General features: G+C 49.6%; 1 protein-coding gene and 1 long non-coding RNA gene across 3 annotated transcripts in view; one reads left to right on the top strand and one right to left on the bottom strand.

Moving 5' to 3' along the window:
- The window catches only part of LOC139061129 (uncharacterized), a 73537-nt gene extending 58358 nt beyond the window's left edge, over positions 1 to 15179 (bottom strand). The window contains exon 1 of one of the 2 annotated variants that reach the window (XM_070540714.1): positions 14768 to 15179. The gene's annotated coding sequence lies outside the window, so the exon portion shown is untranslated. Of the gene's footprint in view, positions 1 to 6653; positions 6681 to 14767 lie in introns of those variants that run through there. The other variant, XM_070540716.1, reaches the window with a different exon arrangement.
- LOC139061134 (uncharacterized) overlaps positions 1 to 27934 on the top strand; it is a 123245-nt gene that overhangs the window by 30752 nt on the left and 64559 nt on the right. The gene's annotated exons all lie outside the window — the stretch shown is intronic.

Here is a 27934-nt window from a genome sequence, read left to right as displayed (position 1 = left end):
CTTTTATTTTCTTTAACGTGCTCATTAGAGAGTGACAGCCTCGGGCGAGATGGTGTCAACCCGTCTTGACATAAAACAAAGTTCTGTGCCACTCAAGGTATTTTGCAATGGCACTCAGAGAAAACCTGGAAAACTCAGGGAATTTGAAAACCTTGGTATACACCTTGGTATACACGCTGTATACATTTATGACGATTCTCTTCGCCTTTCCAATGTAAGTATGTGCCATAAGTTGGTGGCCGTATCAAAGTAGTTACTGCAATTAATTAAGTAACTAGACTGCTTTACTTTTTTCTTTTCTTGAAGGTTATGTACGCTTGGGCAGATAAGGTATCTGTAGGGACCTAATTCGAGTAAATTTGGTAGGCATTAAAAAAAAATATGTGCGATGTAATAATAACAAAAAAAGCACGCTGCATACATAATATCAGGTCAACATAGAGACTATACTTTGCCTCTTCTTTTGTGCTAACGTGGTCTTTTGAAGTATACTAAACCTTTAATAATCATTAGCTTATTGAATCGTCTCGCATCACGTAAATGAAAGGAAGTTTTAAAACGCTCAAGTTCACTGTGTATAGTGGTCGAATAACACGCGCCACAAAAATACATTGGGCGTTGCTTTCACTTCGGCTGCCCCGTTCCGCGCCAGCTGGTTCTGCGTGTGCGCCATTCCTCCGGCGACCACGAATCTCGCATTGGCCGTCTGCGGCTTTGACGTCTTCGTTGTCTCCGATTACCACTGCGCAGCGTCTCCTCTCGCGCAGTTACCTCGCTCGGCTGTGCGGGCTGCCCTCGACTGAAGCCGCGCGGCGGTTCCCCACGTGTTGCGGCTCCGCATGCCGGGCGAGCTTTCGGCGAGCCAGTTCGAGGCGGCCGGCCAGCAGACGCACACGCACGCACGCGCAAACTTCCAGGCGTGCCCCTGGGCGGGAGCATTTTGTGCCTCGCCGTTGGCGTAATAAAACTGGCCATTTCCAGGGAAGCGATCGGACGAGTCTGCTGCGGGACCCCGCGAGGCTGGCTGGCCCGCGCCTGCTTCGAGTTTTGCTCTTTTCCTCCGCTCATCGCCGCGGAGATATTGCCAGTAACTACGGGGTCGCCCGAGCTCCGTTCCTCTCTCGCCCCGAGACTTCCTGATTGCGCGTGAAGCCACCGCCGCTTCGGTTCGAGTGCGACGGCGGGGCGCTCGGTCCGGCGGCGGCCCGACCGTTGTTGCCCGAGGCTCTGGGTCACGGCGTGCTTCCCGTTTATGCCGAAACGCGCGCGGCTCCTTCTTTTGGGCTGCACCGCGGGGCCGCCGCTTCTGCCGGGCAACCTCCTCCGGAGCGGGCAAGCAACCCCCCCCCCCCCCCCTTCTCCCTCCCTCCTTCCTTCCACCTGTCTTTTGCCGTGCGGCGGCCGAATAGCGCCGGGGCACACCTTGCGAGTGCCTTGTGTGTACAGTGGTTTGTTTTGAGAGGTCGCACGTGTGCGCGAAGCAATAGCGGCGGAATTCAGTTCTCTGCCAACGTTTCTACTATCGTCAAAAGAAATCGGCGCAGTTGTACTGTTGCGGGCTATCGAAGCACGAAGGGGACGTTTCAAAGTTGAACAGAACAGAGAGAGAGAGAGAGAGGGAGGGGGGGTGGTGAGATTGGCTTTTCGCAACAAAGCGCAGCCGCAGCCTTCTTATTTTTCTGTGGTTTATTTCTACGCGCGATGACCAGGGCTTTGAAAGTTCGTCAGCCGCGCTACGTATACGCTACACTAGCCGCGACCCCTATCTCTTCTTCTCTTTGATAGAAGCGCCCAGTTTGTGTTTCATTTGTCTTGCAGTCTTGCATTGTGAGGACGAGCCCTATACGTCAGGAGAACCTGTGCATTTCATTATGTCTCGATCGAATGTAAAACCCGGCGTTCATCCCTGGAGTGTTGACAGTAAGGGGGGCGGGGTCACACCAGGCAGGCTAGCGACGCCAGAAAGGTACAATGTGTGAGAAGGGCTTCAAGAGGATCCCCAGCATGCACCACTAACGTATTGCAGGTAGAGGTGAAAGATGGGGACAGAGGTTAAGATGAAAATAAAAAGGGGGGGGTCCAGAGTTTGAGAGGAATGTGAACTAAGGAATTAGAGATTAGAAAGAGAAGGGGCAACAATAAACAGGAAGTATGAAGTATTGATTCTACCATCATCAGCGACCACATCTAAGGGAACGGACCAGCAGCCGCAGCATTTATTGATTAGAACAAGCGAAAAAAGGGAATTACAAGGTGTTTGATCTTACATCTTAACGAACAATATCGCTTCTTGGGGCTTGCTTGTGCCTCCATGTTATTTGTTTGTTTCCTTGTTTATTTTTCTTCTTTTTCCATTGTGTTGGTAATGATGTTGAATCTCTTGAGCACCAAAAGCAGACTCGGCCTCCAGCTTTCCAGCAAGGAGAATCTCCCGCTTAGGATTTCAAGAGCTTTGTAGTTATTCAATAGTGATCATCTGAATCATTTTTTCTAGTATACTTGTTGTCGTTCTGTTTTTATTACTTCTGGTTTTATTTTAGATAAGTTCCTTCCAACTATTTCTCCCAATTTAGTTCTTTCAACAGGGACAATGGGACATGTATCCAAAAAGTGATCAAATGATTCGGCTTGTGCCTTGCACTAGCATGTGATGCGTTCCTTTATTCTAAATCTTTCAAAGTAGTGTGGAAATCAGCCATGGCCTGAAATTGCTTGTGATGTATAGCAATTAGTTGGAAATTGGTCGGGTAATTGTTTTCATGCTTTTGCCAGAGGAGTACAGTCGCGCACACCCGTTTACGCAAAGCGTTTATAAATGAGTAGTTTCAAATATATATATATATATATATATATATATATATATATATATATATATATATATATATATATATATATATATATATATATATATATATATATATATATATATATATATATATATATATATATATATATATATATATATATATATATATATATATATATGTGTGTGTGTGTGTGTGTGTGTGTGTGTGTGTGTGTGTGTGTGTGTGTGTGTGTGTGTGTGTGTGTGTGTGTGTACATGTGTCTAAGAGGCGTACTCGCCGGAAACCGCGAACACTAACTACAGAGCCTTGCGAAATGCGAGAATACGAGTGAATGACTGTTATGGAATGGCAGGTCAATGCTGGCTACACTTATTTATATCAGACATATAGGAAACATAAGCCAACCGCATAAGGATGCTTGTTTTCGAGATCTCATCAAAAGACAGCGACCACATGAAACCAAGACAAAGGGCATCACAGAAAGATGCGGTTTCTTGAATGCATGCAACGTATTCCAAACGTATCTTCAGCGCGGTGCGCGACGTGCTGTCACGGCTGGATGCCCGGGGTTCCGCGCGGTCATAACCGGCAAATACACACAGCGTACAAATCGCTCGGCGTCGTTGCAAAGTCGCTGCGATGCCGCGCTGAAATTCAGTTCCATGGTTTGTTTTGCTGTTAACGAGCGAGTCTCCGCTCGGGACGAAAGTGTGCCACGTGAGGCACAGGGAAGATGGACGTAACTTAAGAGGCAACAGTGCACATCCGACAATGTAAAACAATGGACGAAAACGAAGGAACTAGACGCCCGTACTTCGCTCCATTTTGACATTTCCGCTTAAGTACTGCGCGACCTATTCACGACAGTGCTTGTAAGGCGCGCCTGCAGTAAACCCGCCACTCCTACAAACCAATCCGGTTGCATATATGTGCTATATACACAGCCTTCGTTAGGGAATTCGAGCACTCTCCCCCTGCAGTAGGCTGAGTCTTCCGGAGCGAAACTCGGAATCCCTGCTTACCAACATCTTACCCCGTGGGAGTCGGAAAGAATGCAGTGAGCGGGCGCGAGGCGCACATGGGCTTGTCCCGCGCGTTCCCCGTATATAACACGCACTCGCGGACGCCGCTGTTGCATCTCGTAACCCGGTCCCAGCGCGGCCTCTCTGGTGCGGATCCGAGGAGACCGGTTCGAGCGATGATGTAGCGCCTCCAACGTATCGTGTCCTGTCACCCCCCTGCAGCGCGGCGTGGGAGCTTGCCTGACGCGCGCGCCCATCCTCTGGGCATCCAGACTTGCTTGCTAACGAAATATGGGCCGCGGGGTGCCGCCTACGGCATTTCGAAAACGCATCGACGGAAATCGGCCCGCGCTCCCGGTATCGCGCACGTGCTGCGCGTTGAGTTGCATTTCCGTCAGTTTACGAGCCGGTCTGGCCGTTCCGGCGACTGCCGATTCGCTCGCGCGATTGCGCGGAAGGACACTGCGTGGTACCGGTACCTGCACGCCTCGGCATCTCTACGTGACGTGCGCTTGATCCGGCATAGTGTTCGGCTGAGATCTCCAGTGTGTACCACGGAGCGTATGGCTTTAAAACGATACTTCAGTGCAAATGCCTTATGCAGGCAAACTTATGCAAACAAAAGTGTCTTTCCTCGTGCAAGAATGCAGGCGAATGCGTCTGTATGTACAGCCAACATCAATCGGCACGATATGGGAGTTTCAGAGTTGCGGCCAAAGTTTTGTGGCAGCGCGAATGTACGTCATACCTTGCCGATACGACAACATTGATCAAAACACTTTTAGAGAAAATACCTCTTCGTTCTTCACATAGTTTCAGTTATCCACGATCTTTAAGTGTCGTTCATTGTCCACGCTATTGACTAGTGATGACGCAGGACTTTCGAAGGCTGTTTTGAATTTCTGGAAAAGAGCTGCGCTCCACCGCAACAACCGCAGAATAGAATCGCAAATAAAATAATCCTATTGAACGACACACTGTACATGTGTGTGTGTGTGTTTCCCTCGAAAACGCGTCCTCCTTAGCCGCTTTTTCACGTTCATGTCTCCACATTTCTTTTACCTATAGAAACGATGCCTCGTGCACGACTTTCGGTGGCTTAAGGGACAGTACGTTCCAAACATGCACCGCATGTCTGCGCCACCCACCTCCCCGCCACCTTCCTCCCATTATACAGTGCCTCCTTCAACCGTTCACGACCTTTGGCATACCGCGTAACCGTCCTCCTCTCTGTACTCCTTCTTTCTCGCCCTTTTCAGGTCCCGCGTAAGCTCTTTTGACTCGCTACGAGTCGCGAGGTCATAGCTATTACGCACATACAAACAGCGTCGTTTCCGCGTATCCTGACCTTGCCCGACGGAAAGCCGTATAGTCGAAGGAGGAGGAACGCCCCGAAGCAGCGGCATCTGCCGCCGCCGATTCCGCGCGCGCCGGAGTCGTGGGGCACGCCGGACTACGAGAGTGCGCGCGCACCGGGCGTGCTTGCATGCAAATGAGTTTCAGAAACCGCAGTCGTGCCTGCCTTCTCCTCACGCGCGTTCTTGCCGGGGAGACTTACGTTGTGCGTGCGCCGCGGAAGCCACGCTGCAGCTGTGAGAAATGTCGCATATAGCACTGGCGTGTACCCGGATCGATGCGCCGGCTGGATGTTGAAAGAAACCCGCATTATTTATCCTCTCATAGAAGGCTGGTGAAGGTTGGAGGGAGGGGAAGGGGGTTGCGCAATTTTCTCACGAAAGAGAGAGAGAGAGAGAAACGAAAGAACCTGTACGTTGCGTCTATAGCCTCGTGCCGGTTACTGGAGCTGTGGCTTGGGCACTGACACGACGGGACGGGTGGCTATACCTTGCTGTCCCTCACTGAGCTCTCGGACACTGATTACGGGACGGCTTAAATGCCAGCTCTCGCGCCGCGAACCGACATGCGAGCGCTGGACGACTAGTTAGAGTTCACGCTGGACTTTAGTTGCCCGGTCGAAGCATTGAGAAGCTTGCTTCGCGTCGTGAATGCGAGCTGCGGCTCGCTTAATTTGAGCGAGCCTATAGCTGGCAATGGCAAGCGTTCGCATGGACAGACGGACACCACGCTGCAGAAGCAAGAATCTTGCTGCAATTCGACCGGGGACGTTATTTTACTTCTCTTCGACTTCTACAAAATTAGTTGCTGACTATAAATAGACACCTGTTCACTTTGCCTGCGGGACGTTAGGCTAACACGGCACGATGCCTCTTCGGCGCGCGATTGTCTCGAGTTTTCATGATAGTACGTTCGTGTACGAAGTTCGCTCGAGAATTCATGACATCCCGTGAACAAAGTTAAAGTATGAACTACCGCTCAGGTACCATAAACGCTTGTGCCACACACACACAAAAAAAGTCGGACGCAGTTTAAACCAAAAATAAGCATCATGAAGTAATCGCGGCTGCAACGAACGTGCAAGATAATATGCATTTCTGCGTTAGCCGAAGTTGTCGGCCAAGTTATGTCGACTATAAAAAAGTAGATGCGAATAAATGTATAACTAGTAGTACGTATATGAATTAATCCCTCCTCTATATACCGTATATCGTGAAGAATTATCTGCCCCTGCTCGGCTTGAAAGGCGGCTCGTGTATAGTATATAGAAATGTCGCAGCTTGGAACCTTCCAGACTACTACGCATATTAGTAAAATCGACAAAAAAAGGAGACAAAAACAAAACAAAAAAAAACCGAGCCAGCTGCATAACCTCACACCTGTCGCAACCTTGCACGCAAAGTAGACATTATTAGTAATACAAAAAAAGAAAAAAAAAGAAGATTGAGCAGGCTGCTTAGCCTCGCACCTGTCACAACCTTGCACGCAGAAGCACCTTTTTTTCTTCTTCTCTTTTCACAAGTTGTTGATTCACCATTTGCGACGCGGTCACCTCCGTACGTAATCGTGTCGCCGCGCACAGCAGCCGTGTCAACCAGCTTCAACCGGTTTCTGGTACGAGCGGAAGATGCGAGCCCAAATGCAGGGGCGGCAGCCATGCCCCCGGAGCTAACTGGTTCTCGCTCATCCCGCCGTCTGCCGCCGCACTCCGCGTGCCTCGCGTGGCGCAATTGCGACGTGACAGCGCCCCGGCACCGACGCGGAGCCGCGCTGCTCCCCGGGATCAAAGGGAGCCGGCTCCTGGTGGCCCGCGGGCGCCCGCGCCGAACGAGAGCACGTGCGCGCGCGCGGCCCCCGCTCGCACGCCATCAGCCGCGTGTGATCGCGACGCGCGAGTGTAGGCGGGGCGCCAGTTAATTAGCCGAGGGCGTCCTCCGTCTTATCGCAACGTGGAGAGCGGAACAAGAAGAAAGGAAGAAAAAAACTGAGCAGAGATTGCGATCGTAACGAATGCAGAGCTTCGAGAATGTTGCCGACTCGACCGGAGCGAGTGTGGAGCGAGATGAATTCTCGGAACACTTGTATGAGGTCAATTATGCGTTTGTACCGGAGACTCTAATTGAACCTGCAGTTCGTTTGTTCTTTTCTTTTTTGCACTATCTCCAAAGAATCTACAACACCGTAGATTGTTTGGATTCTTCGGTAAAACGCACCCATCCTGATTGCCTTCGTGCTTGCCCATGCGCCTGCATATATACATACAAAATTTTCCTCTTCAACTTTTGTTTTCACCTGCTCCTCCGTTGTACGCTTGCGACCGATCACCTTGACGTGCTTGCACTAAAGCGTGATCCAACGTGATTGAAAAGTAACTGGAGAGCTTAACGCGAAGTCTATACCATACCTCCAAGTGCCGTCATTCCTTCCGAATAAGACACGCAAAATTGTCCTGCGTTCTCACTGCGAACAGTTCCCATTTTAATGCCTCGTGCTAACCTTCGCACGAGCGGATAACTTTTGCTGGAGGCTGGTGTCCTTTTAAAAGGGAAATTGCCCCACCGCGTCGATACAATATCGCACATCACTGAGGAGCGTCCATCCACTTTGGTAGAGTATTCGCACGACTGATTAAGCGCGTGTCCGTGTACACGTAAGGACAGCTTAGCATCCCCGTAAGGTGGAAAGCTTAAACTCACTCTTTACCTGTAATTATAAATGAGGTGCGTTTCCTCTTCGCAGAACAGGAAATAAAAGAGCGGGTCACATTGTACAAACATGCGGGACGCAGCAAGGTTGTACACAACACAAACATGGTACGTGTCTATCTTATTAGTTGTATGCACATCGTTGCGTTTGCCTTGTAAGTTGCCGTGGTCATGAATGCGCAATGTGAACGTAGACTATACTAACTCAGCGCAGCTGGCTAAGAAAACAATTGCGCGGCTTACTATATCGCAATTTCCCTGCACCGCAGTCCTGCGCGCTCAATACGTTGGGGCCGCGTTGCCTCTAAAACCAGCAAGAAGTTGGACGCTTGATTTTCTCATTTTTCGTTTTTTTTTCTCTGCCGCTATGTTTTCCTCGTCGGCCCGCAAACTTCGCACGAGTGAACGCGCTCTGTCGAGACAGATGATGCGCGCGATGCGACTGCATTGAAAGGGCATGCAGACGTTTGCTCCTCAGAAGATCGTTTTCCCTCGCAAAACGCTCTGAGGAAGTGAGTTAAGTACACATCTGCTCGTGCGCCTCCGGAACTCAGAAAAAGACAAAAAAAAAGTTCTGTCCTTGCCGGCACTTCCGGACATCGGCTTTGTCGAATCCCGCTTTAGCCTTAGGTCTTGGCAAAAATGAAAAAGCAGAAGCAACATCATCAAGGAAGGGAGAGACCTTCGGTCGAATCAAGGAAGCGCGTGAGCGTCGGTGGCAGTGTCGCCCGCCGGCGGCACGAGGGGGGGGGGGGGGGGGGCGCTCTCCTGCTTGTGGGTCACTGGGGATCGTCTCTTCTTCCGATGGAGGATCCGGTCTGCGCGCGCGCGGCGTGCTTTATCGCCGCCTTGTTGCGCCCTATAGCCCGATTCTCGTCACGTCGGAGAATCGTTTGCGGAAGCTGCCCCAGTGTGGCTCAGTATTATTTTTTTTTCCTTGCTGCGCACGTTTTCTTCGTCGTTTTGGCGCGCGGTCTGCTCGAGGCTGATGCCGTCGGTCGCGTGACCTTGACCAGTCGGCGCGTGTCACCTGCCTGGAGTCTCTGCGTGCCGCCGCCTTCCGGTGTCGTTCACAGGGCACGGCATGGGAGCCACGCGCGGCGGTCTTCATTGGAGGACGCAAGAAGTTGAACTCGGTACTTGTTACAAAGGGAGACGGGTGTATCTTCTATATCGTTGTCATTTTTTTTCTCGAGACGCCCATAAATTTAGTAGGAAACTTAGTGGTGCGTCTTATGAATCTCCGGCTATATAACGAGATACTGCTTCTTTTATAGAGGATGAAATTTACGGAGGGGTTTTATTCCATTCGCTCCACAGCCGTCTCAAGATGGCTGCTTCTTCGGCTTTGATGCCGACCAGCTACCGCGATACGTGCAGCATGCTTCGGTTACGTCATAAGGCTCGTAATAGTTTGACTTAATAGTTCTTCGGAAACCCGCAAGGTGGAGAGAAGTCATTACTAAAGGGAAAATCAGACATCCACCCGTTCGTAGCAATTGCTATAAAGGAAACCCATACGGGTTCCTCGAAAGAAAAGCCTCGCAGTTGAAGAAAAATTCGGACCAGGACTAATTTTTCTTCAACTGCGAGGCTTTTCTTTCGAGCAACCCGTATGGGTTTCCTTTGTAGCAATTCCTACGAACGGGTGGATGTCTGATTTTCCCTTTAGTAAAGACTCTTAATCCTCAACAACGTCCCCGCATTACCAGGGAGAGTACTATACCATACTCATCTCGGCTGTGTCGGCAAGGCACGACGGCCTACACTTTTCTCCTTTGCTTTCGTTTATCTCACGCCGATGTGGATAACGGCGTTGCATAATTATGAATCGATTCTATTTGATTCGCTCGTAATGACTGCTGTTCCAGACACTCCCACTTTGACTTTCAGACCAGCCTAGCACTTTATCTGCTCGAGTTCGTCGCTTGAATTTTTCCCTATTAAACTCCATTCAAGGTAATGGCTGGAACATTTACTCGTCCCAATACACGAGCTTTGCGTGTCCTGCTAAGCCGCTTTTCGCGGTGAATGCGCCTTCCAGTGGGCTACTCACGCATTTTTAACTGCGAAACATTTCTTGGCGAACATTTGCCACTTTGGCAGTACCTATCTATCCAGCCGCCTGCATCTTGGTGCTGTCATGGTCGTTTCGCTAACTTGGTATGTACCACAATTGACATAGTATGACAAGAGTGTAATGTGAACATCAATGATAGGTCACGACATTAATGTCATAATATGTGTGTCATGTAGGTCATGAAACAGCGGCCTACGTCTTGGGGCCCTCATGGTCGCTTCATTAACTTGGCAGGCTCTCCGCATAACATCGATTCCCACAGGGCGTGGGATCTGGCGGCTTTCTTGACTTCAGCACGATTTCAAAATTACGATATATATATATATATATATATATATATATATATATATATATATATATATATATATATATATATATATATATATATATATATATATATATATATATATATATATATATATATATATATATATATATATATATATATATATATATATATAGTGTGTGTGTGTGTATTTGCTTTCCTAAAACGTGCGTACAACAAGAGAGTCCATAAAATGCGACTCGCTCTGTTATAAAAACGCGCTCGCTTTCTCAAGTCGTCGCCCGAGCGTGGCAACAACACAGGCGTGCTGCCAACACGGGGGGTGGCGAGAAGCATCATAACGCCTCCAGCGGTGCTGAGATGCCGGCGCGTGCACACAGGTCACGAGGTGCGTGCACTGCAAACGCGAATTTATATCTTTATTTTCAGTGTTCTCTCCGCACGATGCGAGCGAAACTACACCCGTTATAGGACCTGCTATGTCGTGCAAGCGTTGTATTCACAAAGCAGAGCGAAAAAGAAAGAAGGATACACGCGAAGGTTCTCGTACGAGATGAAAGGGCTCGTGTACCGCCTCTGTATAGACGAGGAGGCGTTGTATATATCCGTGTTTGGCCGTTGCGTGCGCCTCTGCATGTTTTCTCCAGGATAGACGTCAGTGCCTTCCGCGAAAGAGGGGCGCCTCGCTGACAGCGGCTGGCGTCGCCCTTTGTGCGGATAATATGGCAGTTCTGACGGCTCGATGGCGACTGAACTAAATGGCTTCACGTTTTATGGGAAGGCACGCACAGATGCCGCGTTCCGCGTACCCTGGAGTCGTCTAAGTGATAGTGCTGCTAAGGAAAACTCAACTGTGGAAGAACGGAAGAGGTCGAGCACGTATTTCACTTGGGAAAACACTATATTTCGCTCCGCCTTACGGGAATGCGGGTTACACGGCAGTAAGAGATTTACCTCCCAACCGAATTGGCAGCCACGGTTTATGTATCACCAGTAGCTCGGCTCCTTTTATCGTTCGCGCAAGAAAAATTCTCAATCGTTGCAAAGACTGCCCTCGCGCTTCCTTGATCTATGTCCGGTAAGGGAATGGATTCACACCGATTAGCACACACCGTTATTTATCAAGCGAAAGGGCGTTCGGTAAAGCTGGCTTCTCCACAGAAAGAGGTCTCGTGGGAAGAAGCCCGCTTCAGAGCTCTTTTTCGTTTTTCAGGCGACAGTCTGTATTACGAGCATTGGAAGTATTTATGAATATACGTAAAATGAGGGGAACGTTACCACGGCAACGTTAAGCGCCGTTATAATCAATAAGCGAAATAAACGCTGATCAGCCGGTGTTGAAACGGCCCTCTTGATCATGAAGCCGCCGCTTAACTTGAGTGCTGTCTTTGACTCTACGAACAGCCCTCCAAACACCACTTAAAAAAAAGAAAGAAAAGCTTGCACATAATTCTTTTGAAAGCAATGTTTTCCCGTCAGGTGCACGAAATGAAGAGCAGAAGCAGCGACACGATATGCAGTGCAATAGGATAGCCCTTCGCAGTGCAGCCCGCATTCACGAAGTCGTTTCTGCGCAAGGAGAGTTGGTTAAAGCAGTCACCAGGCTCCAGCTAATCGTTGCTTCGTAATGGCGAATGCAACAGAATTAGCCAACGCACTGGTAGATAACCAAACATTCTCACTACTTCTTTTGTTTCTCCCCGTGTGTGTTTTTACCGATGAATCTAAAGCTAGATTTGCGACCATACCAATCGACCTGCTGTGCGCAAGGCGCGCTCGCGTCGCTTTCAGTTGGAGACTACCTGCACCGTTGAGTCGCGATATTGTAGCTCTTGTTGACGTGCTGCAACTGTTCGTGAAGGTTGCACTGGCGACCGTAATGACCGCTATAGTAATGACTGGCAACTGGACGAATGAGTGATCCGTCTGTTTGGCTGGAAGGCGTAACTGGAGAGTACGTTAGCGAACTTGCACACTGCGACTGCTACTGTGATCACCGAAGCGACAACATAATATGATCTTGGATTGCAGCGCGAAGTGACACGGACACAGACTACAAGCAGACAGGACGAGTGCTAACTCTCAACTAAATTAATAATATAGTATACCGCATAGTATATGTGACGTGCGCCTCACGCTGGCGGACGTAACGCACCCAGGTGGAGGTCTGAATATACACACACAACTTCAGCCTCTGCATCCCTTCCGGTGCCCAGATCCGTGACCAGTGCACCATCCAGCCACTTCGCATATACTGCTCATCACTGTGGTCCTAAGGTTATCCAAGCTAGTAATTGTCCTCCATGCGCTGCTTTTACGACTTGTAGTCGTCAGTGCGTGAGTGCAGTCAGAAGTACGAGCGATGTTTAGGGATTTTCTGGAGGTGCATCAGTAAAATGTTATTCACTGCTGGAGGCTACGAAGTGCGTTATTCGAGACTGTAAGTGATGTTGTAGCCGATATAGGCTCGCGCGAGAAGAAAACATGAATATCACGGTAGCAGCCTTTCGCGCTGGACATAACCGCGCAATGAGCTGAAAGAAATTTGGATTCGCTTTCACAGACGTGCGAAACGCAGCCTTTCGGCGAGCGCCTCAGCCGATGGAACGTATAGAACTGTCTCGCGGCGGCGGCTTTCAAAGGAGCAACTGTTGCGCCATTTGCCTTTGCCTCTTGACGAGCAACCCACGGCAAACGACGTTACATATACCTTGCACACACTGGTGTGGTACCCCACCTCTTTTAGGCGTTAAGTTGCTTTGACTTAGCTTAGACTTTCGCATGCATACAAGTTGATGATTTTTTTTCTCTTCCCTTGAAATGTCCGCATCGGTAGGCACGCTGTCCTAGCAAAAAAAAAAATTCGAAATCGCCGCATCAATACCTGTGACAGAACTTTCGAGCCTAATGCACATACAACACAAACAGGAGAGAGGAGAGAGAGAGGGAGAAGAAAAAGAAACGCAGTAAAAAGGTAGCAACAGAAGCCACTGCTACATTTTTACCAAGTTTACCCTATCTTTTTTGAAGTGCCAGGGCAATTAACGGAATGCTATATAGTGCACGAGGCATAATGTATTACTACAATTATACTACACTTACCACCGAAAGTATGTACATTTAATCATGCGAAACTTGCAGGTGCAACGCAGTGACACATTACCTATTGGCAGTTGGTTGATCAAACGATATAGCACTCCATATTATACCACGAACAACTGTAGCATAGGAGCGAACTACAGATACACAGCAGGAGTTTCAAACACGCGGCCAGCGTGATCTTTTGGCGCACTCGACCCATCACTGACCCTTCTCATTCTGCTTCGAAATTGTCTCAATGCGGCCCGTGGGTAGCAGTGCATACCACGCATGTGGCTTGATGCCTATCGTCAGTTTAGCACTGCTGGTATATGGCGCACCTGCTGAAATGTTGGCGCCCGTTCTGAGGTTGTCAAACTCGCGAAACAGTAGATACCCGCCATAGCAAATTCCCTCGTACTGTAAGTGGAGCGAGATTTTCCTCAACATGTTCTTTTTTTTTTCGCCATTCATTCAAGTGCACGTGTCGTACTCCTCGCGGATGCATTACAAAAAGCTTATATACATTCAGTTACATAGGTTGTCCCAGCTAGCGTTAGCCAAGCTGTTTGATGAAAAAAAAAAAGATTTCAAGAGCATGGGGCATCGTGTTTTTAAATATTTTATTTTTTCGTTGAATTGCTCGACTAACATTAGCTTGGACACATAGTATAGCTTTGGTTCCCATTGAAAGAATATTACATTATTTATTTATTTATTCAATACTGCCAGCCGCCATTTGGTAGCCAAGGCAGGAGTGGTGCAAACATACATCGCTGTATACAACGCGATGTATGTATGAATATCAGTTCGCATATTTATCCACCCATGTGAAATGTTTTAAGTTAAGGACATGCTCAGGAGCTGAGAGAATTTATTTGTACGTATTTATATAAAAGTATTAAAAAATGAAATAATGTATTGGGATAACAAAATAATGAATGTCGATCAAAACTACTTCTAAAGATTGTATTCACGCTACAGCACAATCCTGCACATAGCCACTTCTTGTGTTGCCCGTTAACTTGTTACCGTGGAGAACACTCTTGATACGACGTTTTTTACTGCTTCATATAAAAGGACCCGTTCGGGCAAACAGAATGAGGCTCTAGAGGAGAAAACCTCACTCCCTCACCCTCTGTCTAACAAACTCAATACGCATTCTGCAATATTATTAACGGTTTTATAACCGGATACCGCATAGTTTTCGTTAGCCTTAACATATGTAAATCTTCGCGAAAGCGCGACTCCGGCTTCCAGGCGGTAACAGTTACTACGTGGAGAGGTAGTGACCGTTACTCCTCCGTGAAAGCAGCACTGTACTACGCGAACGCAGCAAGATTCGCGGCAAGGCCATAAATTCAAACGGCGAATAGCCAGCATACGGCAAGTACAAACAAGGAGACGAAAGCAATTTTCTCCGGTTTACTCACCACTCTAGCTTATTCCTTTGCTGGTGACGGATGTTGCGTCGCCCCTTTCCTCCAATCGTTTGGCTCGGATCAAGACGTCGACTCCACTGACGATGTATCAAGCGGTGTGTCCAGGGCAATAGCAGTCGCGTCGCAGGTGTTCGCTTGCCGCTTCCACTTCTAAAATCCTCGCCGCGAAGAAATCGGAAACGGGCGGGAGAGTCGGAATCACACGGATTTCACGCCCACGGAGAACCAAGCGACGATCGGCGAAGGGCGAGCTAGACTGGCCGCTGCTCCCAGCAGTGTCTTTCGATCGAAGGAGCGAAGTCCGAGGTGTATCTCTAGAGGAACTCGATTAACACGTGGGCCCGGTGGCAGTGTCAAAGCGGGCGTGCGGCTGGGTAGCGTCTGCTGTCCTGGCCGGGACACGTTCGTCACTGGCAGCCGGCGCGCTCAGCGGCACTGCCTCGTGTGTCCAGTTTCGGAGGAGCCGGGCGCTGCTGGCCGCGTCTCCTCTCCCTTGTTCGGCGTCCTCCCTCCCTCTCTCCTCCAGCCCCTCGCTCTCCCGTTCCAGTTATTTTTTGGCTCTGATACAGCGGAAAGCCATTGAGCCGCAACCGGTAGACCGACCGACAGACCGAGCAACCGACCGCGCGGCCATTCATCCTTCTCTTACGGACGGCGCCCCTCCTCTCCCTATTAAATGTTTGCATTCCTGCGAAGGTCAAGGTAAAGAACGGCTCCCGCCGCCGCTCCTGTCGCCGCAGCCGCCGTCCTCCTCCTCGCATCGCGAGTCTCCCCGACGCTCGCCTCTATGCTCGCCTCCTGGACGCTCGGCTTCTCCTCTGCGCAGGCGCCCTCGCTCAAGCGTATGCTCCTGTTCGGCGCCGGGAGGAACGGAAGGAATCCGGAGGAATTCCACTCGGCTTAATCGGGACTCGTATGCGTCGATGATGGCAGCCAGGAGCTCCGCCGCGATGCGTCAACGTCTGCAGGCTTGTGAAAAGGCGCTCGTTAGCTCACACGTGGTTGGTCCCGCACCGGCTTATAGCAGCGGCAAATAAAAGAAATCAAAAGCAGGCATGTAGAATACCTGGTCAACAAACAGGTGAGGATCTAAAGAATCACGCACTCCTCATTAGCGTTTCACAGCATGCTTCTGCCAGCCACGCTCTTTAAGTGCTTGAAATGAAGCAGGGGATATAGTTGTAGAAGAGAAAAGAATACAGAGCATTCTTTTTTCTTTCTTTCTGTCTTTTCTTTTTTGAAGAGAAGGACTTCTTCGGCGACTTCAGATCGATTTCTGGTCCATGAGATCTAGCTTTTTGGTCACTTTCGTCTTGTAAGTTAGGCGATATGAGGCTTTCTATATGCACGCAGGACAACGAAAAAGGCGTCAAAACGAAGCTTGGAACGGAAAAGACGCCCCAAGTTAGCGTAGAGCTACGTACCGAGCAGTACTACTGCATAATTAAAGCAAAAAGGCAGAAATTACACCAGGAGCCCTAGTGGGCCGATGCCGAAGTTAGAGCAGTCTAAACAAACCACATGTATACCAATGCGCTCCAGAAGATCTTGCCTTTCCTCGATGTCAACCGCTGTTGTCGAAGTCAATCATCTCTGTTTTTCTACAACCTTTTACATATATTATGGGGTTTTACGTGCCGAAACCACGGTCTGATTATGAGGCACGCCGTAGTGGGGGACTCCGAAAATTTAGACCAACTGGGGTTCTTTAACGTGCACCTAAATCTAAGCCTAAAACCTAAAACACGGGTGTTTTCGCATTTCGCCCCCATCGAATCGCGACCGCCGTGGCTGGGATTCGATCCCGCGACCTCGTGCTTAGCACAGCATTTTCCGCTGCTTCAGTTCAAACATCTGAAGCGGAACTAACTCACCCGCATTAAGGCATTGTTAACCCATGACTTGCTATAGTTTACGACTCCAGGAATAATGCAGATATCGCAGGTGCACGACCCACCGGTCGAGCCAAATCTCCCGTTACTGAAAGCATCTGCATGGATTGCAGCCAGCTGCAGTTAGGGTTGTGTAACTAAGGCACTTTCGTACTGACTCGATATGCGCTCAGGCTGAAACATAGAATCATTGCTAATGGCTTTTATTTTTTTTTAATCGACAGGCTCTCACATGGACTCTTACGTCCTCGTTCCAAATACGTGCAGACACAGGAAGTTCTCGTTTTCTAGTGCAGAAAATAGTGCCTTGGGCCGCTGATAAATAATTTCAATAGTAATTTAAGTGTACTTACAAAGCATGCGTTGATCAATTCCTGAAGAAATCCACTCAGTTTCTGCTTAAATTTCAACTGCAGGCAAACATATGTAACAATTAATTGATCCTTTTTTTTCACCACTTGCTGCCGTTCATGGAATTAGTTTTCTTTCCGTGCGGACCCGCATGATTGCACAGCGGAGGCCTTTGCCGAGATTACCTTCAGACTTCTTCAAAATTGTGTTCAGGCCCAAAGGCGGAATGAATGGAACTCATTCAGGCCACTATCTGTGATGCAACGGTTAACGTCACGGATGCGAAGAGAGAAGACCAGGTCCATGTTAACCCTGGATATAACTCCTACACCGTCGCAACTCAGTCAGAACAGAGAGCGCAGCAATACGTTTCAAGAACATACAACTCAAGGACGAAACCTTCGAATTGAACGCCTACAGTGCACCCTATAGGGCGAGTCTGTACGGGCCATCTGTTATAACATATACCCATGCCACAGCAACGACGAAATGTTGCAGGGCCTACAACAGCGTAACAAAGGCAAAGACTTCGAAATCGCTGGAGCTAGAAGATTGGGACAGACTAAGTCTATTCTGATCACCTTCGTCTACACCGCAAGAGTGCCGGAGAGCATCGACCTCATCGGTGGTGTCGTGAGATCACACGAACCTCAGCGTGCTTAAACTGCTGGAGACCAGGAAATAGAGCGGATGTCTGCCCGCAAGAGAAGCAATAGCTCTGCTGCCGATGCAGACAAAATCACCCGAAGAAAGGAAAACCACATTGCACACCGAAATGCATCGTGTGCAGGGGAGACCACGCCACTGGGACCAGAAGATGCAAGGTTCGCTACGAAAAACAAAAGAAACTTACTACCCCACCTGTACTACCCAATAAAAAGAATGACGGACAGGTCTCAAGAAGCCGGTCCCCTTCAGCCTCACGCGGCCCTGGAGCGAGAAGTCGAAGCAGGTCAAGGTCCTTCCCGCCCTCGGCCAGAAGCATCTCCAAAGACCGGTCAAAACAGGCAAGCTGGGGTCCGCCTACGTCCCGGTCCAAAGCAGATGAGGAAAGAATACAACACCTATAAAGACAAAATACACACCTAATCACCGTAGTCACTCAATCACAGGAGGAAACTAACAAAGAGAGAGAGCAAACTAACAGCTCTATAATTCAACACTCCCGCACGAAAACACCACCAAAACAAATAGTTTAAACACCCGCTGCATCCGCAGCCTCTTCGCGATCATCCTCCCCACAACCCAACCACCACGCAAAAAAGCGACCTCTACCGACTGAAAAAGCCCTATGGACGAACTTAAATCTATGCTGGAGCAAAATTTCTCACAGTTTGCCGCACAGATTTGCAGCCGAATCGAATCACTTGAGGCTAGACAAAGCAAACAAGAAGCAGTTTTGCTAGCTTTACACCCCCCTTTGACAAGGGTGCAGCGATTTCAGATGCCAGGCAGCGTCCAGAAACTCCCCATGTACTTCAACATGGCGGGACTGCATAATGACATAACAATCTGGCAATGAAACTGTAGAAGCTTCGGAAAAAAACGAAGTAACCTGCAGCTCCACGTACAAAACCTTAAAGAAAAAGTCCCCGACATTATTGCCCTGCAAGAAATACTTGGCAATGTTGAACTGCGGCCTTATAGAACATACGAAAACAAAATTCCAGAGAAATACCAAATCGCCACATTAGTCCAGAGAAATCTAAAGGCATATTACATGACCTAGAAATAGCTGACTAGTAGAACTAATTCGACACCCGCCTCATACCCGCCACATTCATACTTAATGTATGCAGCAAACCAAAGGGAGGACAGCCTACCGTTATCGAAGCGTTAAATAGGACACTCAAAATTTCTAAACAAAATCCACTAGTCATAGTGTGGGACTTTAATGCACAAAACATGGCCTGGGGATACAGAGCCAATAATAAGAAAGGCACGCACCTCTGGAATTACATCGAGGATGCGCGGCTTACGCTACACACAGACCCAGTCACCCCTACTAGAATTGGCAGGAGCACACAGGTTAACGATCCCCGGACCTGACGCTCATAAAGTGTATAGGTGAAGCGACATGGCAGAACACCTTGACTAACCTAGGTAGTGACCACTGCTTAGTGGCAACTACTATAACTGCCGAAAAACCTCAGAGGTATAGGCAAGAAACCAGTCCAAATTACGGACTAGGACAAATACAGACAACTCAGAGCTCAAAACGCTGAGAATGACATAAGCAACCTAGAGGAATGAGTCAAAGGTCTCATCAGTGATGTTAAAACAGTAACCAAATCAATCCCATCCTCAGAGACGCCACAATCTCTGGACAGTCGACTGCTACATATGTGGGAAGCATACGACATTCCGTAGAGAAGGTGGCAAACGCAAAACCTCATTCGGCCATTGCGCATTAAAATTGCTAAGCTATCCAAAGAGATAGAACATTAGGCACAACTGCTTGCCAGGCAACAATGGGGCCAAGTCTGCGGCCAAATGAGTGGCAAACTTGGCCTCAAGGATACTCGGCACCTCCTCAGACACCTGCTGGATCCGGAGAACAGCAAAATAGCGCACAGTAAAAACATCATTAGACTGGTGCATAACCAAGCATTCACAGATAAAGAACTCGTCGAGGAACTCAGGGAGAGATACTTAAACACATCAAACAAAGTCTCTCTGCCGCGCCACTCAGGAACCCCGAACCACAAACTGGACGAGGTGATCCAAGAGTCAGAAGTGCGAGCTGCGCTTGAAAGACTCAGGACCTTCTTGGCTCCAGGCGCGGACGGGGTTACAAACAAATCACTAAGAAACTTAGATGAAACCTCGATCGAAGCCATTACTAAATACTTCAACGAATGCTGGAAAAGAGGGGAACTCCGCTCATCCTGGAGGCATGCAAAGGTCGTCTCCATTCCGAAACCCGGAAAGAAGCTTGACTCACAGAACCTCAGGCCCATATCTCTCACCTCCAGCTTAGGCAAAGTGTGAGAGCACGTAATTATAAGTAGGCTGCAGAGCCACATGGATGACAGGAATGACTTCCCGCACACTATGATAGGCTTTAGAGGAAATCTATCGACACAAGACATCATGGTAAGACTCTCAGAAGAGGTTTTACACCTTATTAACAGGAAAATGACTAGAGCTGTCCTAACCCTAGATCTAACAAAAGCCTTTGACAAAATTAAGCATGAAGCAATCATGCTTGCATTGGAGGAACTTAATGTCGAGCACAAAACTTACGACTGTATCAAAGCCTTCCTCTCTGACAGGACTGCCGGACTCCAGTTAGGCTCCATCGCATCTTCTACATTGCAACTTGGCAGCGAAAGAACCTCACAGGGATCAGTACTATTCCCTTTCATGTTTAACAACTGTCTTAAACCGCTAGCTACCGCACTTAGCACAATCCCTGGTTTAAGACACTCACTGTACGCTGTTACGAACTTGTACCGCTGCACCACGATTACGGCTTTGTGGTCCCGTAGAGCTCGTCACCCGTTTCGTGACAGAGCGTTGGTAGCGAAGACTCCGAGCCTGGCGTCGATGAGAATAACAAAAGGGACTTTATACATTATATACAGGTTATCATACAGGACATGAACGGGTCGGCACTGGGGCCGAGTGCTCACAACAAACGCGACTGTTCTCGCACGACGACGTCCGGCGAAAACGCGTGACACATCTCACCCCAGTTGGGAGCGACACTCTCTCCCGGTGGGGTCGGCGGATCCTGTTTTTCAGGCAGCGCGTTGCTGCTTTTATAATCCCCGAGCACCATTGTCACTCAAACGGCCCAATACAAAGTCAGCACACGACGGTCGTCCGAGGGGTCCAACCAGCGACCGCGCTGGCCACCCGGTTCAAAGTTCGCGCGCGCGGTGACCTCCAGGCAAAGGGAGGTGCGGCGCCGGGCTGTCTGGCGCACGCGGACACGTCCAAACATGCGGCTCGCCGAGGCTTCTCCCGCAGGATCCCGCTGCCTGACCTCTCAGCATCTTGACTTGTGAAGGGAGAATTAGGGCGCTCGCAGGATAGATTCTGCATCTTGCAGATTCGGAATCCGGGCTTGTGGTGATGGCACAACAGCATCCCCGCCCTCAGATAAGGCGCCGGGAAGACGAGCTGCCTCCACGTGGCTCGGATGCCGGGCGCGCACGTTCGTCAGGCTCGTCCAAGTTCACGTCCAGTGTCGGGACGCCAGGTAACTTCACGTGCCCAGGTCCGACTCGCCAGGACAGGAGCTCTGCTCACCGCGTCGTCGCCAAGGCACCTTGACCAGCTCCGCTCGGGTCGTTCCTAAGACCTTGCTTCTCGCCACTGGTCCCGCTTGGTCGTTCTGCAGCTTGCAAAACCGACCGGCAAAAGGCAACACCCAACACGAACAAGTGCCCTCTGTCTCCCGTCAAACACCAGACAAGGCCATAATTCAAATCAACCTAGCTAAATCGCTATCCCCTTTTTTCTCCCGCTGCAACAAGAGGCAGGTGTACGATCTAGTACACAAGGCTGAAACAACCAGTTTTCAAATTAACAACTCAACAAAATAGAAACAATTATTAATCATCAATAATAATTACAAATGGAATGGTCCCCTTGAAATCACTTGGACCGAAAACATACCACTGAGGAAGCAAATGAGGTCATTCATTTTTCCCGGCGATATTTTCGCGGAATCCGAAGCTGCTTATATTTGCGACCCTGCTTATCCGTGTAGCGGCGGTACAATAAGCCAGATTCTTTGCCAAATGAAACCCTCTTTTTTTTCACTCCCCGTTTGACGCTCTTCCTCAGATCGGCTAATGAACAGTCTTCCTGTTGCTCGCGAATCAGACTTTCTCTTTCAACTGCAGCCTGCTCCTGCCGGCTGGCGGAAACCGGAGCGAGTGTGGAGCCCGCGTCGCCTAATTGCGGCGTCGCGCCTATATCGCGGCTAGCACTGTACGCGTCACTCCCACTCACCTCCAGGACCCGCTCGTCTAGGCCAGCCTCCGAGCTCTGCCTCTCCCGTGACTGCTCGCCACTCAAGTTACCGTGATCGGTCCGGGTACCGCACCGCTGTTCGCTCACCGACGCTAAGTCAAGTTCCCTCGACAGCGGGCGCGCTTTGGATCGCGTGGGGGCCATGTACGCCACGTCGGCAAAGAATGATTTGCCCTGATCCCTCAGCAGCTGCTCCGAGCTATTTGAGAAGAGGTAGGAAAATTGCTCCGGGAGGGCGGCTGACACAGCGGCTTCGGTGTTAAGTTTTCCAAACTCTCCTTCAATGATAACCGTTGCGATCGGTAAACAGACACTCTCCTTCTCGGCCACTTGCCGTATCCTAACGCACTCTCCCGTAAAATCACTCGAGGAGACGAAAGACGGGTGAACAACGTCCATAGTTGCTGCAGAGTCCCGCAGTGCTCGGCACTTCTTGCCGTTTACCTTAATTTCCTGCACATAGGGCTCCAATAGACGTATGTTCTTGTGAGTTTCCTGTATCGTTGCAAAAGCAATTCTCTCTGGGCAGCTTGCAGCGATGTGCCCTTGCTTTTTGCAATTGTAGCAGGTTAACGGTTTCCGTTTTTCAAAAGAACGCGTCGTATCGTTTCGCTGCTTGGGACCATCGTTAGCATTCTGAGATGCATTCTGTCCTTCCCTTACAGTTTCTTTGGTAAGGGACTCGTCTTTCCGAAACTCGCGACGCGTGATTTGCTTCCGTTCGTCGGACTTCCCGGAAAACCCATCTCTCCTATCTGCTTTTTCTACGCGCACTGCCTTGCTGTGCAAGCTGCGGCGGGTGTAATACTCTTCCGCTAACTCTGCTGCCTTGTTTAGCTTAACCTCCTTTAGCCTATCTTGCAGCCAGAGCCGGACATCCTCATCAATGCAACGGTAGAACTGCTCCAACGCGATGCATTCGACAATTTTGTCGCGGTCGTCGTAAACCTCTTCGCCCTTCAGCCATTCCACCAGGTCGGCTTTTAGACGAAACGCGAAGTCAACATTCGACTCCTTGCCCTTTTTTGCATACCGGAACCTCTGCCGGAAAGCTTCGGGCGACAATTTGTACTTCCGCAGTAGCGCTTCCTTCACATCACTGTAGCTCTCGAACGCCTCTTTCGATAAGCAAGTTATTACGTCTGATGCCTCCCCAGGAAGCAACGCTAACAGATTCTGTGCCCAAAGGGATCGCTCAATGCTATTCCGTTCGCACACGTGCTCAAATTTCACGAGGTATTTGGCCATATCCTCTCCGACGACAAAGGGTGGAAGTTGATCGCGTATTCTTGGAACATTAGAAGTGAGACTAGGCGCCGGCGAGTTATTTCGGATCTCCAACTCTTTCATTTTAAGCTCGTGCTCACGTCGCTCCCTCTCTCTCCTTTCCTCCTTTTCCTCCTCGCGAAGTTCCTTTTCTCTCCTTTCCTGCTTTTCCTCCTCGCGGCGTTCCTTTTCTCTCCTTTCCTGCTCGCAACGTTCCTTCTCCTCCCTTTCCCGTCGTTCATTTTCCTTCCTCTCCTGCTCGCAACGTTCCTTCTCCTCCCTTTCCCGACGTTCATTGATATCCGCCCAGGCCTCTGCGGCTTCCTCAGCCGTTACGTCCCCAGTCCTCATGACCTCAAGGATCGCATTCTTTCTTTTGGTTGAGCCCAACTCAATGCCCAACTCCTCACAAATTTCGAGAAGTTCCTTCACCTTGTACTTCTCCATCGTTCACACTGTCCTCCTGCTGTTTACCCTTTTTGAATATACCTGCCGTACGCTACTATAACACTACTAGTAAGACATATGCAAGTATTTCACACACTGCCCTGTTTACCCCCTCAGCATCCCCTGGTTTTCAAAACACTCTTACTAGGCTTGAAACACACAAGGTTATCACAATGCAACACCAAATCCTTCCCTAAGCTACTATAACCTGTGTCAGAGAAAGTCTGGTGTTTGAGGTAAACTTCAGGCACTCACCGCGCCGAGGTAGCTGATGCCGGTCAATCCCGTAGCTGCCATCCAGTGTTACGAACTTGTACCGCTGCACCACGATTACGGCTTTGTGGTCCCGTAGAGCTCGTCACCCGTTTCGTGACAGAGCGTTGGTAGCGAAGACTCCGAGCCTGGCGTCGATGAGAATAACAAAAGGGACTTTATACATTATATACAGGTTATCATACAGGACATGAACGGGTCGGCACTGGGGCCGAGTGCTCACAACAAACGCGACTGTTCTCGCACGACGACGTCCGGCGAAAACGCGTGACACATCTCACCCCAGTCGGGAGCGACACTCTCTCCCGGTGGGGTCGGCGGATCCTGTTTTTCAGGCAGCGCGTTGCTGCTTTTATAATCCCCGAGCACCATTGTCACTCAAACGGCCCAATACAAAGTCAGCACACGACGGTCGTCCGAGGGGTCCAACCAGCGACCGCGCTGGCCACCCGGTTCAAAGTTCGCGCGCGCGGTGACCTCCAGGCAAAGGGAGGTGCGGCGCCGGGCTGTCTGGCGCACGCGGACACGTCCAAACATGCGGCTCGCCGAGGCTTCTCCCGCAGGATCCCGCTGCCTGACCTCTCAGCATCTTGACTTGTGAAGGGAGAATTAGGGCGCTCGCAGGATAGATTCTGCATCTTGCAGATTCGGAATCCGGGCTTGTGGTGATGGCACAACAACGCTGACATTATCACGCTCTGGGCTAATACCGGAAGCCATAGTGAGATAGAGGAAACACTACAAGCAGGAGCAGGCCGAGTGTCATATCATGCGAATCAAATAGGTGTCTCATGCTCCCCCCAAAAGTCAGAATTTCTGATTATAAGGGCTCAACCACAAGCAAAAATGTCTTACCGGACATCAAGGTGATGGTAGATGGCACATACGTACAGAAGTGCAGAGCTGCAGACCCTTAGAATCCTGGGTTTGCACGTACAAAACAACGGAAAGAACGCAGTCACCCTGAACAAAATCATAGGGTGCGTTAGCCAAACAGACTAATCAAGCGAATAGCAAACAAACATAAAGACATGAAGAAAGCGGATCTCAGGCAACTTGCCCAAGCCTTCGTCTTGAGCCGAATAGTATGTTTCCTTCCTTACCTGCACCACTACCCAGCTGAAAAGAAGAAAATCGACTGCCTAGTTAGACAATCATACAAATCAGCCCTTCACCTCCCTAGATACATGGCTAATGAGAAGCTCCTAGAACTGGGAATCCACAATACCCTAGATGAGCTGGCCGAGGCACACAAACTAGTCCAGCTGGAGAGGCTATCCAAAACTGAAGTAGGAAGACAAAAACTGGAGGAATTAAGGATCCGATATCCATCTACACACGCATCTATATGTAAACTTCACAGAAATTTAAGGATAGACCCATACGAAAAAATCATGTATCCTGAACATCATAGGAACAGGAGAGCAAAAACTAAAGCTCTACGTAAACACTACTCAGGCCTGCAGGATGCAGTCCACGTCGACGTTGCGGGATACCCAAGTCGAGATGCCTTCTCTATAGCCATAGTCAACAATCAAGGCCAGGCCCACTCTGCAGCAGCAGTTAGTTGCATGCATGCAGAGGAAGCAGAAGAGGCAGCTATAGCTCTGGCTGTCAATGGCATCACCGCGAAAATCATTTTTATCGATTCTAAAACTGCAGTTAGAAACTTTGTCAGTGGCAAAATCCGCAAACCCGCCCAGCAAATTCTAAACAAATATCCACCACCTGATCGCCAGATTCAAATCATCTGGGTCCCTGCACATTCCTCGCACCCAGGACATGAGGCTGCCCACAATTATGCCCGAGCTTTCGTCAGCAGGGAGGTGGGAGACCTCGACCTGGGTTTAGCGCGAGATCGCATGGTGACGTTCCACGAAATTACTATGCACTACCGCGAATATAGCCAAAAATACCCCCTTCCACATAAATCACTGGATAAACGGCAACAGGTTACCTGGAGACAGTTGCAGGCTGGCTCATTTGCCAACCCTTACAAGTCATCATCATCATCATCAGCCTCGTTGCGCCCACTGCAGGGCAAAGGCCTCTCCCATACTTCTCCAACTACCCCGGTCATGTGCTAATTGTGGCCATGTTGTCCCTGCAAACTTCTCTCATCCGCCCACCTAACTTTCAGACGCCCCCTGCTACGCTTCCCTCCTCTTGGAATCCAGTCCGTAACCCTTAATGACCATCGGTTATCTTCCCTCCTCATTACATGTCCTGCCCATGCCCATTTCTTTTCCTTGATTTAAACTAATATGTCATTAACTCGCGTTTGTTCCCTCACCCAATCTGCTCTTTCCTTATCCTTTAACGTTACACCCGCCATTCTTCTTTCCATAGCTCGTTCCGTCGTCCTCAGTTTAAGTAGAACCCTTTTCGTGAGCCTCCAGGTTTCTGCCCCGTGCGTGAGTACTGGTAAGACACAGCTGTTATACACTTTTCTCTTGAGGGATAATGGCAAGCTGCTGTTCATGATCTGAGAGTGCCTGCCAAACGCACCCCAGCCCATTCTTATTCTTCTGATTATTTTGACCCATACAAGTACTCACTTATATATCCGGGCTGCTTCTCACCTAAATGCAAAAACTGCGACGCCCGTAAGGCGGACCTGACACATGCATTGAGCAACTGCCCCGGGCTGAAGCCTAGCGCGGAACTCCAACTTAACAACACTTCGGACTCGGAGGTAGCGGTGTCCAGCTCGGATCCCGCAGTCCAGCTGCGGACCGTCAACTGGGCTTTGGAAGGTCGCCGAAAGTCAAGCGCTTACGGCCACCTCATGCCGCCTGGCAGAAGAAATAACGCAGTAATTCACGTAATTCGAAGATATGATGAAAATAATGTTTTCCTCCTCCTCCTCCTCTTTCCACCGTCAGTGTCACTAATATTCAGTGCACACAACTTCTAAGGCGAGGTTTAACGTAAAACATTTCGTATTTGGAGCTGCCGTTTACGGGTAACATGACGTTACGAAATCCGGCATGTCTAAGCTTCCCCCGCGGACCTACCATCCTAATCTTCCATACTATCCTATATACATATCTACGTATATCTAAAACATTTTTCGGGCGAAATCATTTAGACGACCAATGCCAATTTGTGCCTACCCCCCCCCCTCCCTCCCTAGCCAGGATTAACATGTTGAGGTCTGTTTTAATTGAATTGGTGTCGCCGAGTGCTGTATATATATATATATATATATATATATATATATATATATATATATATATATATATATATATATATATATATATATATATATATGTGTGTGTGTGTGTGTGTGTGTGTGTGTGTGTGTGTGTGTGTGTGTACAGACATCCGCACCGGGCATCCTCCAGGAAACACTCGCGCAGCTTGCTTTACACCGCCACTGTCACCAAGCGGACCTTTTGGAAAAACCATTGTCGACCACCCATCGCCTCTGCGCAACGCAAGAAAGGTACCGAAAGAAGCCGCGCCGCGCGAGTGGCCCTACTTGGCACGTGCTTTGTCCGTGCCGTCCGGCGTAGCGGTCTTCATCTGATTGCTGTGCGACCGCGTATTGTCAGACGCTGACAGGGATCCCTAAGTGCCACCTAGGCAGTGCATTGACGAGCTGAGACGGTTGCGCGCTCTCTCCTTTCCTCGCTCCCTTCCATCTTTCCCCATCTGCAGCGCTGACGCCGCTGTTATGCAGCTCTCTTATTATGCCGCTCGCGCTGCGTGACGCTTGCCCGGCGTGTGCGCGCCGCTCTGGGTGCGCCGCGGCGAGATCCCGGCACGCGACGGCTGTACGCGTGGGTAAACCGTGCGGGCCGCACAATTGGGGGTCGGCGGCGGCGACTCGGGTACCATTGTTGACCCCTGGCGCGCGTGAGCCGATACGTAGGCTTTCGGTAGACGCTCAGACGGCCGAGGTCTGTTGTGGGCACGGCTTTCGTGGCGTTGAACACTT

This window comes from Dermacentor albipictus, chromosome 1 (assembly GCF_038994185.2).
Source record: "Dermacentor albipictus isolate Rhodes 1998 colony chromosome 1, USDA_Dalb.pri_finalv2, whole genome shotgun sequence".
NCBI lineage: Eukaryota > Metazoa > Arthropoda > Arachnida > Ixodida > Ixodidae > Dermacentor > Dermacentor albipictus.
Note: the sequence above shows the minus strand (reverse complement) of the source record. Positions and strands in the feature narration are given on the sequence as shown.